Below are 14,705 nucleotides of genomic sequence, written 5' to 3'. Positions count from 1 at the left end.
CTATACTCAAAATCATAGTGACTCATAATTAAGCATATGAATGAACTTGATATATAATCAGTTTAGATCTATATAATTGATTAACTTTATGCGTGTATCAAACATATTTAAAATGTCTTGATGATAATATCTCAAGTTGAAGTGGACATGTAAAATTCATAATAACATAATGAGATTCAAAAGAATATATCTTGAGGGTTATAATTTATGAATGGTTCATGATTTTTTTATAAAATTATGTGATGGGTCTGAATAGTTGGGTGTTGGATAGTTTTAGATCCATGTATATAATGAATTTGGACTATAGTCAAGTCCTATATAACCCATGATTTTGCTTGAGCTTTCTAGTCTTGCATGAGGATCAAATTTTAACTTGATCATAACATCTTTAAGTAAATTTTATAACCCATATGAATTTATTAAAATGAGTATGCTAATAACATGGATTTGGACTATAGTCAAATTCCGCATGACTCATTGAATGCATAACCAAGTGGATATGTTCTATGTCTGAATATGGTATTATATTGATTTCACTTGGATGAAAATCATATGAATTTAGACAATAGTCAAATTTTGTATAATATATAGTTGTTTCTTAAATAAACTTTATGCCTATCTTGCTTAGCTTGATAGGCAAGATAGATCCAATGAACTTGCGCTTAGATCTATATATGGATATAAAGGTTCATGTATTCATTTGATATGCCAAAATGGGTTTATAGTCTTTGACATAATCATTGTGATTAGATAAAAAAGAATTTTTCATTGAGTTTGAATCTAATTTATATCAAATTGGCTTTAATTAGAGGACTTATATTTTGTCGTATGAAATAATGCATATGTTTGACATGAGATGTCTTTTATTGATAAATTCATATGCATGGAAAAGGTGAGAGCACAATTTAGTTTTGTTTTTTATGTGAATAATTATGATAAATAATCATCATAAATTAAGCTTCTTAAATGGTTTATGAAAAGTTAATTAAATATCATAAAGCTAATGCATTGTGGCAACATGGATTAGATACTCTAATTCATGATGATTTCGATCTAAATATTTATCGTTCTAAAGTAATCAAGAAGTGATAGGCCTTATTAGAACATATTTTGCAAATATATGATAAACAAAAGTACATGTTTGAAAATGCACATAATGTTGATTTTGTTTGGTATTTTGAATGGTGCACATGGATAGTGGGAGTTTGGTTTACCAGTAAAAAAGGTATATGTATCTATCATGAATCCATTCAAGTGATGAATGTTTTCCACCAATATGCATGTAATTGTTATCTGTAAGTCAGGATATGACTTGGTATAGATTAAGTACAAATTTTGCATAAGATATCTTAAAGTTATGAAAGAGTCATAAGAGACCTAGTTGACCAATTCATACATATAAGCTTATATGAGATAAGACAACATTGTCAATATATGATGTATGAGCAAAAGCATGACGAAATTCACCGTGGTGATACTCTAGACAAGAGTATATACTTGTTTGTTTTATTAAGACATGCATTATTTTCATTAATGGTTATGATAAAATGATGATTAAATTTTTTATATATTTATCTGAGATAGACATGACTTAGATCATGATGGTGAAGTGCTAGCAAAAAGATGCCATGAAAAATTCATAGTGTATGTGAAGAAGTCTAAATCCTTAATATACATGTTAACATAAAAACTCATATATCTTGAAGATATTTATTTTCAAGATATTATAAAAATTTTATTTTATACATGAAATGACAAGTTTTGGATGAGTATAAAATTTTATATGTTCATGAGATGTACATTAATGATGATTAGTGTAACAATTAATATCATAGATAATTTCATGACATGGGAATTATATTCCATAAATAAATAATTAACTATTTTTTGGTGCATGATATGAAAATGCAAAACAGATAGCAAGTAGACTGTTTACCTCCATGAGATATGAAAGTTAATTAAATAAAACTGAATGCAAATGGCCTTTAAGGTATTATAGTTGAAGAAGACTCAAATATTTATGAATAAAAATCTGACGAGGAACATATGAAAAATTCGCAGAATGCATGACTAAAATATGAGTAATAAAAGCCTTATGAGGTATGTATAAAAAATTAATAGAATGTGTGACTAACATACAAAGTCTACCAAAGTAAAACTCAAAAATGAAAGTAAGCTTGGTGGTATAATTGCCCCTTATGGCCAAGTGGGTAGGGGTGTCAATGGGGCAGATTTATTCGTACCAAACCCTATAGGGTCCCAGTATGGTGACAAATAAGAAGTCCCAGGTCCAGACCCGAAGGTCCAATTAATACATAGACTCGTTATAGTTTGTGAAATTTTATACCAGACTCGGGTTTGACCTATGTTCTGATTAAGACCTGCAATATTTCAATATATAAATAATAATATTATTATTTTACTGGGTATGGTTCATGTAGTTCTTATCAGGTTCGGGTATGGTTTCTATAATACCCAAAAATCTAGTCCAAGTCTATTTTCACTGATATCTAAACTAAACTAGACTCGTTGACACCCTTACAAGTGGGAGATGTTGAGAATATATGATCATAAGGTAACCGTTGGGAAGAGACACTTCCAATGGTTACATTCTTCCCAAGAAATAACTATGAATCCAAGGGATGCAACCCTGAGTCAAAGAGACATGTTTCCTTTGGGCACACCTCAATCCAACCCCATTTCAAGATTATAAGAAGGGCTCTAAGGGTCGGTTTTATGGATGATGAAAATACATATAATTATAAATTTATGAAAACATAAAATCTTATAATGAAAGGCTAGAGGTTGTGATTCAAAGTTTGTGTCATTGACCATTTATTGTGTAACTACTGCATCATATGGCCTTTGATTGGTGTTCACCCTCTTTAGCTCATCTAACACCATCAATAATGATTCTTTTAATATCCACCTTCATTGCGGTGCTGCTGAGCACATTCGAGGCTCTTCTGAAGGGTATTTTTGGATCCTTAAAGGTCATTTTCATCACATTGGTGGTACGGACATGCCTAGTAAAGGGTTGTGTGGTGGATATTGAAAATCACTTGATCCCAACCCGTCGGCCTGTAGTGGTATGTCTAGAGCAATGCGGTGATTTCCCTCCAATTATTAGAAAAGAAAAGAGGGCTCGTGATAAATATGCACACCAACAAAATGAGGCACGATCTAGTCATTTTCTTTTGCATTGGGGACCAAGCCGATATTAAGCAGTGATTGTGAAAACTAGTTGTCCCCTCGTTCGGGAAAAATTTACAAAACACCCTTACTTTTGACCTATTAATAAACACCGACTAACTTTTAAAATATTAGAAATACACGTCTAACTTTTTTGGCAATTGCAACGTGTATTTGTAGTATTTCTAAAGTTAGTCGCGTGTTTTATAAATAGTCCAAAAGCTAAGCGTATTTTTGTAAATTTGTCAACGTTTTATTATGGTTAAGATTGTTTTCAGAGGGTTTTAAATGCCAGTCAGTCCTCAAAGGACTTGCAAACAATGGGCCTCCTGTTTTGACCAACATCTTTCAGGCCACGTTTGGACGTGAAGCTGATGAAAATTTCTCGTCTTGGATAATAAATTTGTATACTCCTATTACGGGTGTCAACGGGTACGGTTTGGTTGGACCCAGGTGTAACCAGACGTAGACCAGATTTTTGGGTATGGTATCGGGTTCAGAACTGAGTTTAATCGGGTCTACTATAAAAAAAAACATACCCAAACCTTATAAAAACTGCATGAACCATCCCCCATAAAATAATATTTTTTATTATTTTTACATTGAAAAATTGCAGGTCTTAATTGGAACTCGGGTCGGGCCCAGGTCTGGTATAAAATTTCACAAACTATACTCAGGTCCATGTATTAATCAAACCTTCGGGTCCGATTAATCCGGTTTTCTTATTTGTCAACAGACCTGGATGCTATAGGATTTGGTTTGGGTAAACCAGACCAGTTGACACCGCTAACTCCTATACCAACCCAGAAGTAGGGCTGGTAAACGAAACAAAAAGATCTTTACTCGGCTCGTCATGAACTCATTCGTGATCGGTTCACGTAGTTGGTGAATCGAGCCACAAGCAGCTTGTTTAGCTTAAACGAGTTCAGCCCGAACACAAGGTGTTCGTCTCGGCTCAAAAAAGCTCGTGCAGGTAAATTATACAAAAAATAATTGTATTACCCATATGTAAAAAATTATATATTTGAAGTGTAATACATAAAAATATATACATCCTATATATAAATAACATAGAATAATTTTACATGAGCGGGCTCGTGTTCTGCTCGTCCATTCAAGGATGAGCCGAGGTCAAGCTCGGCTCGGCTAAACACAAACATGAGCCGAGTCATGAGCTCAATCCGCTGGTAAACGAGTCCAGCCCGAACAGGCTCTGTTTGGTTCGTTAGGCTTGTTTACCAGCCCTACCCAAAAGTAGGAAATTTTTTGACATAAAATATTTCTCAAAAGCCACATCGTTTCTATCAGTACCTATGCAAGTTTTCTCCACCTCAGGTTCATAGGAGATTTCTTCTTTTCCTTTAGGATTTGTTTTCCCACTTTCAAGGGGGCTAGTCCTTGTAGGTTCTGACGTGCAAATTTGAAGAACCCACGGTTCGAACTTCGATCTTGATAGTGGGTCGGTGGAGATACGTTGACAAAGGGTCTCATGTTCGAATTCTTAGCCCGCAAAAAAGTAAACCTTTCTAAGGCCTTATAAGAAGGTAAATTAATCCCAAGGCACCTTTTGTTTGTGGGAATTGAAAGAAAAGAAGAAAAAAAATTACGAAAGCGTTGATGAGTGAGAATTGAGCGGAAAGTAAAAAGTTTCTATAGTATGTGAAAAATAGAATCCTCCCATGTTATTCCAAACAAAAGATTGTGCAATTTCATTAACCATATATGATATGAATACCCCAAATTGCTAAGAAAATTTTACCTAAACACGACCTGTGCATACTTCCGCTGCCTTGGTTTTGAGAAGAAGGCATGGGTCACCACATTGACCAGTGTAGCCAAGGAAAATGACATCCTGATTCTATGAACCAGCGGTGAGTTTCAAAATTAAATGTCTTGATCAGCTGCAACTTGTAAATTCATTAGGACTTCTCCCTTCTCTCCCCATAGTGCTCTTTTACGTAATACGTAACTCAAAGTAGCCCTTGGTTCTATAAGGTGGCAGCATCAGATGATGAAACTTGAATTTTCAGTTATATCTGGGTCAACCTGTCCAAATGAAAAAATGTGACAATCTTATATATTAATTATGGGTTGTGAAAGAGTTGGAAAGTTCTTGGGTTCAATAAGGGGAAATTCCGGAATGCAACCAGCAAGGTTGATGAACTTGCTTATCATATATTGCCAAGAGAGAAAGGGTGGGAATTCCTAATTTCTGGGTGCGTTTGGATACATTCTCGAAGATTGTCATGAAATTGAGAATTCTTAATTCAAAGAATTCTAAATAAATGAATCCCCTTTCTTTTGTTTTGAGTTTTTTTTTTAGTCTCCTGAGAATTCTGTGAAGAGAGAGAGATGGATCTGATATGAACGGGTGGAGATTGGGAAAATCTGAACGGTAGCTATTTATTATCATTCTAAGGCTAGATCCTGCTCTATCGGAATTGGCAATTGTAAGAGAACGATTTGAGGGGTGATGAATTGCGATCATCATCATCATCACGAGAGAGAGAGAGAGAGAGAGAGAGAGAGAGAGAGAGAGATTTCCTCTCAAAATTTTGGAATTCGATTTCCCCTTAGGATAGGTGGAAATTTAGGGTATGTTTGATGCGTCGTTCCCAGCGTGATTCGGACAAAAATCATGCTGAGAACGACGATTTTCAACAAACTTTGGGACGCGGCGGAGGACGTTTCACGCGTCCGCCGCATCCTTATACATATGTTATTTTTGTTCCACCCTCCCCCCTGTTACTTGTAACAGGAACTAGAGGAACTAAATCGACGGGGGGCGCTCTCCCATCCTCAGTCTCTCTCTTCCCTCGACTCTCTCCTCTCTCACCTCGACCTTCGCTCCCTCTCTCACCCCCGACCTCAACTCCCATCTCGCCTCGACTTCAGACCTCTCTCACCCTCGACTCTGGCGATCCATCCTCGAAACGTCCGGTGAACCTCTCTTCACCAATGTTTTATGTTTCAATTTTTTTTCAACTTTCACCACTGCTGCCTCTCTTCCAGCATTCATTTTGGTCACTCCAGTGGGTCGACCAACGGAGGGCTGGCTTCGCCTCCTCTACAACTCGTAACACCAGCAGCAAGGGAGCCATATCCGTCGACTGTCAGGGAGACGGATTCCATCTACCATTGATAGAGTTGTTCCCTTCACTACCTGATGTTGGCAGCAGGGCCTTCCTGCTCCCTGTGATGCGACCTCACACTGGAGGCACAACTGATCGGTGATGATCGACCGTCTGATGCCAGCAACACTGGTGTACAATGATCGGTTCCTCTCCAGAAGGTCACAATAATCTATCTTCGATGATCTCTCGCTCTCTACCTATACACCTGCAACACCAACAGAGAAACCCTTACATTGTTCCCCTTCCTCTCAAACCCCACATGCTATACCTTCATCGTTCTCCTTCCCTCACATAAACCCTACATGCTTCTCAAACCATCAGCCCCCTGGTCACCTTTAAATCAAACCCATCTCTTAAACCCTCCTTTATTTTTGGTTTTTGGTTTTTTTTCTGCACTGAAATGCATTACCATAATCAAATCATGTTTTTTAGGTTTATGCTTCTATTTTGGATTAATAACACAATATTCTCCTTGGATTCTTGCGTGAATACTAACTATAGAGGTAAGTTTAGGACTTTTGAAATGATGCATCATGTTAAGGTTTTAAATGGATCCTGTTTAGCCCAAAATTAATTTTGGCTCTGTGGTGATTAGCCTTTCATATTTGTGTCCTCTGATTTGCTATAAAAACCATGATAAGTAATGACCTTGAGGCTTAAGTTCTTCTCTTTATTATATATTAATGGAGATTGTGCTCCATCGGTGAGTTGTATTAATTACCTACTCATCTGTATCAAAGCACAACCTTGTTTGAAAAATCAGACTTGAAATATATGATGTTTTATTACCAGGTGAATAAAGCATAAAGCAAGCAGGAGGTTCTTTTTAGATATGTATTTGCACTTTTTGGGCTTGTACAAGTGACATGCCTTCAAAATATTGGAGCTAATGATTGCAACATTGGAAAACAAATTACAGAGCCTGTGATGAAGTTATACATTGAAAGTCTTCTTGGTGTCCACATTTACTTGTTCTAGGCAGAATCACCAAATCATTCACAGGTGTTGTCATCCCATCCACAATGATGTAAATTATGTACTTTTCCTAGGGATTGAAGGTATGGAGACTTTTACTGTGTTAGATACAGAATCACTTAGACTTTAATAGAACTATACAATTTCAGTTTCCACTCTGTGGTATCTATTGAGATTTTCTTTGTGTTTCTAGATTTTGGCAACTGGATTACAGGTTATCCCTTAATTGACGCAATCAGCAAAGTGGGTTCTTGACCCTGGGAAAATAAATTGACACGCAAAGGCTTGAAAAAGGACAAAAGTGTCATTTGAATGGGCTGAGAGAGATGTTGATAATGAATGGTGTAAGTGGAAATTTTATTGGTCAAAATTACAATTTGAGATTCATGTTTTGAGTCATATTTAAGGGCAAAAAACCAATTTTATATCCATATTCTGGTCAAAAGTTCATATTCAGGGCAAAATCTAATTAGAGATCCATATTTGGGGTAAAAATCCAAATCGAGATTCATATTCTTGGCACAAATCTAATTTGAGATCCATATTCGCTGCAAAAGTTCATATTTGGAACAAATATCTAATTTGAGATCCATATTTGAGGCAAAAATCCAATTTGAGATCCATATTCGGAGAAAAAAAACATATTTGGGGCAAAAACTCAATTCAAAATCCATATTCGGTATGTTTCATGGTATGATTGAGACAAAAAAGACAAATTCATATTCGGGGCAAAAATCCAGTTTGAGATCCATGTTCAAAGCAAAAATTCAAATTCAGAGCAAAATCCAAATCGAGATCCATATTCGAGGCAAAAATTCATATTTGGGGCAAAAATCCAATTATAAATCCATATCAGGGCAAAAATTCATGATTTTTAAATATAATTTAATAATTGGATTCATATCCAAACAAAAAACCATAATAACATTGTTAAAACATGTAAAATACCGAACCAATTGGGTCATAATACAATCCAAAATGAAGTAATTCGACCCATTATCCATAACTGTCCAAGTTATTCGCACATCGTCATCAAACAACCGACATTTAAAAGATTGTATCTGAGTATGGTCCAAACTAACGTTGGACTTGAAATAGTGGTTAAAGAATGAACAGAACCAATGTTCTGTTCCATCTTTTTTGTTTATTTTTGTCTAAACTTGAACAAACCATCAAACATATCCTTAAAAGACATTGAGAAATCTCAATCCATTTGCCACTGGAAACCCAAACATGCTGATATGGCGTTGGCATGTCAGTCCACTGCTTTCCTGCGTATCCAAATGCACCCAAGTTTTCTATATTTCTTCAGGGAAACGGAATTTTATTTCCATAATTGACAAATAATTGGAGAATATTAGCGCGCCTGCCATTGCTCGGCTTTGGTGATGGTGGCAATCTGAATTTGATGGAGATGTCGACATGTCTTTCGTCACTTGTTAATTGTTATCATGACATTATTTGACCCAACCCTTTTGGTAATATTTTCAAACTTTTTTTGTCACTTGTTATCATGACATTATTTGACCCAAACCTTTTGGTAATATTTTCAAACTTTTTTTAGTCTCTGCTCAACCTTTGTGGGGAGAAGGAAACCAAGAGTTTCTTTTCTTTTTTCCCCTATTGTCGCTGTGTGAAGCCGGAGGATTAGCTCCAAAGGAATAATGTCCCTTGATCCCTTTTGTTAAGGTAGAGCCGCTAGCTTTAGTCAACATGAACTAAATGTTGGAGTGTGGAGTCTATTTTTTATAGGGTAGTTCTGGACTTTTACTCTAACCTCATTATTATATTCAACAACAGTGGTAGATATTTTGTAAAACTGGTAGACTTATTCTATTTAAAAGCGACAATTCAACTCTTATATTGTATCTTAATTAATAAAGAAAAAGGCTTTTTGCGATAGAGGACTAAGCAATTCATGTCAAACCACGTAAAATTTATGTTCTTCATGTGTAGTTTTCTCATATTTGTTTTTTCTAGTATTTGTTACTTTGATCGATCGGTAGCTCGAAGAGTCGTTCACTAACTAGTATTAGAGCTTAGATTCGGAGGAAAGAGTGCGAGTGATAGCGGCAAAAGAATGAAATGTAAAGATTGACAAGTTTGTCGGCAAGGATTTTGGCTTCTAAAAGATGCATATCGAAGACTATCTGTATCAGAAGAAGATGCATCGGTCTCTTGCTGGGAGAAAGCAAAAAAAGATGAGTCAGGAATATTAAGATCTATTAGACAGACAGACACTTACAACATCAAGAATGAGAAGACCATGGTTGGTCTCATGAAAACGCACTCAAACCTGTATAAGAAATCATCAGCATCAAATAAGGTTTTCTAATGTGTCATCTATTTAATTTTAAGATGGCCGAATGTGTCTCTGTTGCAGACCATATTAACGAATTCAACGTCATTACGAGCCAATCGATTTTGGTCAATATTAACTTTAAAAATATGGTTCAGGCATTGATTATGTTGTCTTCTCTACCGAATAGCTGGGGTGTGACTGTTATGAACAATTCTTCTTATTCAAACAAGTTAATTAAAGTTAAATGAAGTTTGAAACCTTATTTTAAGTGAACATATTCGCAGAAGAAAATCAGGTGAATCCTTGAGTTCTGCCTTGAACACTGAAGGCAGAGAAAGAACAAATCAGCAAGGTCAGAAACTACGGAAAGAAATAACTCTTAAAGAGAGATTATAGGGTGCCTAAGAAACAAAATCAAAAGTAAAATGCAGAATCTATCAATGCAGCAACAACAGAGAAAGTTCTCAATACCCTAATCCTGAGCATTGACAACCTCATTGAATCTTAGATCTTGGATTCTGAAGCATCCTTTCATTCCACCCCATGCAAAGAAGGTATGGATAATTATGTTTTTGAAAATTTTGTAAACGTTTATCTAGCTAATGATGATCCTTTAGATATTATGAAAAATGATGATATATGAATTAAGACTGCTAATCACACCCTATGAAAATTGCATAATATCAGGCATGTTCTAAGCTTAAAGAGAAATCTAATCTCTGTGGGACAACTTGATGATAAAGGGTATGTTACAACCTTTGTAGTTGGATCTTGAAAAATTATCAAAGGTGTTATGATTGTGCTAAGAGGCAACAAGATGGGTACACTTTATACAACCACATATATGAGAAATATTGTGGCAAAAATGGATTCAACCCTTATTTCTAAAATTTGACCCTTTTTTTTTTGCATATGAGTGAGAAATGTATGAAAATTCCTTCATCATAGGAGAAGTTATCTGGCTTGAAGTCCGTGGATGTTGGTCTTTGTAAGGATTGTATTTTCAAAAAGCAAAAAATGGTTAGTTTCTCGAAGACCAGGACACTAAAGACAGGAAAATTATAGCTTGTGCATACAGACCTACAGGATCATGCTCCTGTATTGTCCATTGGAGGCCCACGCTATTGTGTTATCTCCATTGATGACTCTACTCAAAAGATATGAATTTATTTTCTCAAAAATAAATTTAATGTATTCTCTACTTTTTAAAAGTAGAAAAGTCAAGTAGAAAATGAGTCAAGGGTAAAAATAAAGTATTTAAGGTTTGATAATGAGGATGAGTACAATAACAAAGAATTCGAAGAGTTTTATGCAGTAAGTAGAATTCCAAATGGAAAATACAGTTTCAAGAACCCTACAACATAATGGAGTTGTTGAATGCATGAATAGAACCTTAAACGAAAGAGCCTAAAGCATGATGATACATACTGGATTACCCAAAATGTTTTGAGCTAAAATAGTGAGCACAACATCTTAATCAACCAAGGGCCTTCTATTCTTTTGGATTGTGAACTACTAGAGGAGGCTTGGACAGGTAAAGAAGTAAATTTAGCACACTTGAAAGTTTTCGTTTGTCTTTTATATGTGCATGTAAATTTTGATGACATGAATAAACTTGATCCAAAGTCTATAAAGTATTTTTTCATTAGATATGGTAATGATAACTCACTACAAGAAAATTGTTAATTAGCGACGGAAATTTGCGACAGATTTTTTCCGTCGCTAATTAGCGACAAATTAGCTAGAGATAGAATCTGTCGCTAATTCACGACGGATTAGCGAGGAAACAACTTTTATGGCTAATCTGTCGCTACTTAGCGACGGATTAGCGACTGCAATTTTTTGTCGCTGATTTTTATTACAAGAACACCATTTTAGCGATGGATTTAGAGAGGGAACTCTGTCGTCGCTAATTAGCGACGGCGTAGCGACAGAATATATTCCGTCGCTTTTTTGGTATTTTGGTATTTTGATTTAGCGACGGAATTTTTCCGTCGCTAAGCCGTCGCTAAATGTCGCGTAAATCCCTAATCCCATCCCTCTTTCTCTTTTTCCTGTTTCGCTGTCTTGCTCCCGCCTGCCGCCCTCTCCCTCCCGCCGCCCGTCGGCTCTCGCCACCGCCCGGCCGCCGCCGCTCGCCAGCCGCCGCTCCCCGTCCACCGCTCGCCAGCCGCCGCTCGCCAGCCGTCCACCGCTCGCCAGTTGCCGCTCCCCGTCAGCCTCCCGCCACCGCCCGGCGACGAGCAGGTAATCACTTGCATCTTCTTCTTCTTCTTCTTCTTCCTCCTCCGATTCCTCATCTGCAGCCTCCAGGTCATTATTTTTGAAGTTCATATGATTACGAAAATTGGGAGAAATTCGGGGTTTGGTTGATGTAGGTTTCGAATGATTTTTAAATACATACTTTTGTTTGGGGTTTTGATTTTTAGTGTTTCAATTTTGGACATGGGTGAATGGTGAATCGGTGATGGCTTGATGGGGCTTTCCAAATATATAGGAATTTTGTTTCTAAACTAATTTGATTAATTTGTTGTTACTTGCTGCTTGTTAATGATTCATGAATGATAAAGTTAGAGTTTAGAATTTTTTGCACAGTTTGTCCATCACATTTTCAGTTGCTAGATGGGATCTCAATGTCATGTAGATGGCTATATATGTTTTTTTTTTTCTGATTTCTTGAAATAGTGTTGCTAAAAGAATATGTTTGGGATTTTTATGCATCTCATTGCAACAGATTCTTTTGGTTCAGTTACTTCAGTTGGAGTTTTTTTTTTGTTTGATTTGAGCATGTGAATGTGAAGATGTGTGATGTCTGTGGTTGGTTGACTAGGCTGTTTTTTTTGTTTTAAATGTTCTGTTATAAGTTATGACCCGCCTGTAGCATATAAGCAGGTGTCCGCTTCGAATTTCCGATGATGATTGTATCATCAGATTGAAATTTAGATAACGGTTTTCCATGGTTGGATTGGGATACAACTGAATCCACGTATTTATTCAGATTTTGGTTCTGATTTGGGCAAAATTGTATAAACAGAGTTCCTAACTTCTATTTTGATATTTATTTCATAGAATCATTTTTTGCTTTCTAGAAATTGCAGAAGGGTCTCTGATTTGCCTATTACCCCCTGGAGTGCCATTTTGCTATGAATTGCATGAGTTTTATTTTTCAAAAATAATAGCAAGTTTAGAAACTCTTGTTGCATGCGTAAACTAGATTAGAAAAACAAAACATTTGTTTGATTATTTTGTGAATATTTTGTGAATATTTTTTAGAATTACTAGTTTATAAAGAATCTTTTAATCCTAGTATTTATCTATGTTTAGGCAAATGACAAATAGAATAATCATGGTTTTAGTAAAGCCATCAATATCGAAATGAGATATAATTGATTGTGGGTTTGGATCTGATCATATTTGGGTTTATTTATGTAATTAACCAATCCTATGCGATAAGGTATCAATTGCTATGTCAGGGTAGAAATCACAATCCCTCCACATGTGAATTGCTTCTTCTTAATTCATTTTTTTCATGATGTTCAATGCTTCTGTTTCACTTTATTTCATCGCATTTCATCATTAGATATATCATCAACAGTTTAGTTATTTTTTGCATTGCATAAGTGTTTGTGTTTCCCTAATTAGCTTCAATATTCATTTTAACACAGTGTTTTTTGCAGATTTCTCAACGGAACTCGCTTGTGCCCCGCCACCCGTGGTAAGTAAGTGACAAAAACAATGCAAATCGGGTAAATACCCGTGGTGAGTAAGTGATGCAAGCGCATCACATGTTATTTAATTTATTGAATGTAACACTTTATTGTTCACACACTCACTTAGTTGTTGATATCTAGGACTGCTTTGTTGGAGTTCGGAGATCATGCTGAACATGATTTTAATGTATGAGAATAGAAGTGTTCTTATTTTTGGAGTACGGAGTCCATGCTATGCATGGTAGTAGTTAGTGGGATATTGAAGTGTGTTTGCTGCAGGTACATATTTGACATTTGTTTGATATGAATTATTTCGATGTATTGCAATGTTTGATGTGATTGTATTCATGCTTACATGTAGTTACTTTCAATTTGATTATGTCTTCCATGTGAAATTGTATACTGAAAGCATGCTTCAAATGAATGTATCGTGTCATGAATAGTTGGCATATGAAAATATTAAGTTATCAATGCATGCATCATAATTCTTGTGATTGTATGACATCATATATTGCATGATAAATTTGATATTTTGTTCATCATAGCATTCTGATGGTTCTCTTTTAACTGGTTAGGATACTATTCGTAACATCATACGACAGAATGATTGCAAACCGTGAATGGATGTACCGTAGGTTAGTGGACAATGAGTTATCGCATGAATATATGGATGGTGTCGATAGTTTTATTGAATTTGCAACGGCAAGTGTCAGTACGGTAGATCCCACAGGTCAGATTAGGTGTCCCTGCAAGATTTGTAAGAATAATCGATTTGTAGAACCTCATGGCGTTAGACATCACCTATACAGGAAGGGTTTTGTGAGTGATTATCAGAACTGGACGTTTCATGGAGAAGAATTTAGAAACGATTTTGATGCACGGGTGAATGTGGTGCACGATAATCCATATACGAATTTGATATTTGATGCTGCAGGAACAGAACTGGGTTCTGCTATGAGTTCTAGTGATGTAAGAACTGTCGTAGATGAAGAATCACCAAACGATGCAGCTAGTAGATTTTATGATTTACTTAGAGATGCTGATGAGCCACTTTGGAACGGTTGTGAGAGTCACACTATCTTGTCTGCAGTTCTTCAACTAATGAATTTGAAGTCCGAGTATAATTTGAGTCAATCATGTTTTGACCGTTTGTGCATAATTGTGAAGAGTATGTTGCCTAAAGATGAGAAATTGCCACAAAATTTCTATCGTGCGAAAGTTATGGTCAGCGCTCTAGGTATGGGTTACAAAAAGATTGATGCTTGTCCAAATCACTGCATGTTGTATTTCAAGGAGCAGGAAAATGACATATCATGCCCGTCATGTGGGCATCCTCGGTTCAAGCCAAAGACAAGAGGCAATGGTAGCACAAGATCAAAGGAAGTTTCATAC

This window comes from Nuphar pumila, chromosome 3, assembly GCF_984573655.1.
Source record: "Nuphar pumila chromosome 3, dmNupPumi1.hap1.1, whole genome shotgun sequence".
NCBI lineage: Eukaryota > Viridiplantae > Streptophyta > Magnoliopsida > Nymphaeales > Nymphaeaceae > Nuphar > Nuphar pumila.
The sequence above is the reverse complement of the archived record's forward strand: the minus strand, read 5'-3'. Positions refer to the sequence as shown.